Raw genomic sequence first — 3508 nt, 5'->3', positions numbered from 1 at the left:
GGAAGAAGAAGGGAAAGCCTTCAAAGTTCAATGCCTAGTATATTACATTTCTGAAGTCCTAACCCCATCAAAGCAAAGATACCCTCATTATCAGAAGCTTGTATATGTGATCTATATGACCACGAAGAAAGTTGCTCACTACTTCTCTGACCATACCGTCATAGTCGTCAGTGACGCCCCCTTATCAGAGATTCTGCACAACAGAGATGCAACTGGTCGAGTGGCAAAATGGGCGATTGAACTCCTTCCCCTGGATATCAGATTTGAGGCAAAGAAAGCTATCAAGTCCCAAGCAATAGCAGATTTCCTCGCCGAGTGGACCGAACAGCAGTTACCGTCTCAAGTTCACTTGGAGAACTGGACTATGTTCTTTGATGGCTCTAAAATGCTGAATGGTTCCGGTGCCGGGGTAGTGTTGGTTTCCCCCCGAGGAGATAAGCTCAGATATGTACTTCAAATTCACTTTGATTCCTCCAACAACGAAGCAGAATACGAAGCACTTTTGTATGGGTTGCGTATGGCCATTTCACTCGGCGTCCGTCGCCTCATGGTCTACAGTGACTCGGATTTAGTGGTTAACCAAGTGATGAAGGAGTGGGACGTCAGAAGCCCAGCTATGACTGGTTACTGCAACGCAGTAAGAAAGCTGGAGAAGAAATTCGAGGGGTTAGAGCTTCATCACATACCCCGACTGAAAAATCAAGCAGCTGATGACTTGGCGAAGATAGGTTCCAAAAGAGAAGCCATTCCCGGTGGCATGTTTTTGGAACATGTCCATGTGCCATCGGCTCAAGAGGATCCTTTCACTGAAGAAGCCCCACAGCCAAAAAGTGCCACGGATACGACTGAAGTCGAGGTCCCAGCTGTGGTCGACTTAATCATGGAAGTTCTGGTTATCATTCCCGACTGGACAGTGCCTTACATCGCATATATCCTAAGGAAAGAGGTACAAGAGAATGAAGAAGAGGCTAGGCAGATCGTCCGTCGATCCAAGGCCTTTACTGTCATGAAGGGACAGTTGTTCAGAGAAAGTGTGACTGGAGTCAGCCAGAAATGCATAACACCGGAAGAGGGTCGAATGATTCTCAACGACATCCACTCGGGGACCTGCGGCCATCATGCGTCCTCTCGGACCATCGTGGCTAAAGCATACCGAGCAGGCTTTTACTAGCCCAGAGCAAATGAAATGGCAAAAGAGATAGTCGACAAGTGCGAAGGATGTCAATTCTACTCCAATATGTCGCACAAGCCCGCCTCAGCCTTGAAGACCATTCCAATCGTCTGGCCTTTCGCTGTTTGGGGGTTAGACATGGTTGGACCACTAAGAACTGGCAGGAGCGGCTTCACCCATGTACTGGTTGCAGTCCACAAGTTCACCAAGTGGATCGAGGCCAAGCCCATTAAAAATCTTGATGTCGGCACTGCCATCAGCTTCATCGGAGAATTGATATTCAGATATGGAGTTCTGCATAGCATCATCACTGATAATGGGTCAAACTTCGATTTCGATCAGTTCAAAGCCTTCTGCGCTTCTCAAGGCACACGAGTCGACTATGCTTCAGTCGCCCACCCCCAGTCAAATGGACAAGCAGAAAGAGCAAACGGCCTAATTCTTAAAGGACTGAAACCCCGGTTGATGTGTGACCTCAAGCACGCAGTAGGTGCGTGGGTCGACGAACTTCCATCAGTTCTTTGGGGATTGAGGACTACTCCAAATCGGTCGACTGGGAGAACTCCGTTCTTTCTGGTCTACGGAGCCGAAGCGGTTCTACCAAGCGACCTGCTTCACAATGCACCACGAGTCGAGCTCTACTCTGAAGTCGAAGCAGAGCAAGGCCGGCAGGATGCAGTCGACCTTCTGGAAGAAGAAAGAGAGATGGCCATGATCTGATCGACCATCTATCAGCAAGACTTGCGTTGATTCTACGCTAGAAATGTGAAGAGCCGAGCCTTCCAAGAAGGAGACTTGGTCCTCCGAGTGGACCAACAGAAGCCACACAAACTCGCCCCTACTTGGGAAGGCCCCTTCATTGTTACCAAAGTTCTCCACAACGGAGCATATCGTCTTTACAATGTCGATCGCCAGATTGACGAGCCACAAGCTTGGAATGCGGATCTGCTCCGCCCCTTTTATACTTAAGTATTCACTCGGATGAGTTGTAATAAAAGTGCTTCTGTAGTTTATTTATCAAAGACAAAAGTTTTATAATTTTCCCAGTGATTGTTGTTACTTTTGTTCACATAAATCAGTCCCCCAGTGGGTGGCTTAGCTGCGAATCCGTTTCGCCTAAGTTTGTAAAAAAATCCTTGTCGAGTGGTGAGCCAGCCTCCCGCTCGGAGGCTTAGCTGCGAATCCGTTTCGCCTAAGTTTAAACAAAATCCTACCGAGTGGTAAGCCAGCCTTCCACTCGGAGGCTTAGCTGCGAATCCGTTTCGCCTAAGTTTAAACAAAATCCTAACGAGTGGTAAGTCAACCTTCCACTCGGAGGCTTAGCTGCAGTCCAAGTACTCGCCTAAGTTTAAACAAAATCCTGCCGAGTGGTGAGCCAGCCTCCCACTCGGAGGCTTAGCTGCAACCTAGTGTTCGCCTAAGTAAAAATACAATGTGCGCTCCACAAGGAGGACGAAGCATAGGTCGACTGCTACCTTCTCCTTCCGAGCTACGCCACAAATACAACATGCGCTCCGCAAGGAGGACGAAGCGCAGGTCGACTGCTACCTTCTCCTTCAGAGCTACGCCATGAAAATCCTACCGAGTGGAGAGCAAACCTCCCACTCGGGGGCTTAGCTGCAACCCAGTGCTCACCTAAGTTTTTGAAAATCCTACCGAGTGGAGAGCAAACCTCCCACTCGGGGGCTTAGCTGCAGCCCAGTGATCGCCTAAGTTTTTGAAATCCTGCCGAGTGGAGAGCAAACCTCCCACTCGGGGGCTTAGCTGCAGCCCAGTGCTCGCCTAAGTTTTTGAAAATCCTACCGAGTGGAGAGCAAACCTCCCACTCGAGGGCTTAGCTGCAGCCCAGTGCTCGCCTAAGCATGATGAGGCACAAGCCGATTGCAATTTGTGCTTCGTCCCTACCTGCAAAGGTGCATCACAAACACTAGCATATATTCCGAGTGAAGGACAATGATCGTTCGAAGGCGAATGCAAACATATTCAACGGTAATCCCAAGTTCAGATAACGTCCTATGGATTCGGAAGTGCTCAGGCACCAAGCCTGTTAAAGTTTATCGGTTACAAAAACCACTCGGCATTCCGAGGCAAATTTAAGGCATCAAGCATAGAAGTTTTTTACTCCTCCTGCGGAGGACTGGAAGGCGCAACGAACTCGTCTAGGTCGATTCCATCTGCAATCCGAGTGGCAGCAGCAATGAAGGTCTCCATGAAAGATCGGAAGTCATGTTTCTTGGTATTGGCCACCTTGAGAGACACCAACTTGTCCTCTCGCGCGTCCTTGCAGTGAACACGGACCAGAGACAGAGCAACGTCGGCACCACACCTGGTAGAAGA

This window comes from Triticum aestivum, chromosome 2A, assembly GCF_018294505.1.
Source record: "Triticum aestivum cultivar Chinese Spring chromosome 2A, IWGSC CS RefSeq v2.1, whole genome shotgun sequence".
In the NCBI taxonomy this organism is placed as follows: Eukaryota; Viridiplantae; Streptophyta; class Magnoliopsida; order Poales; family Poaceae; genus Triticum; species Triticum aestivum.
Note: the sequence above shows the minus strand (reverse complement) of the source record.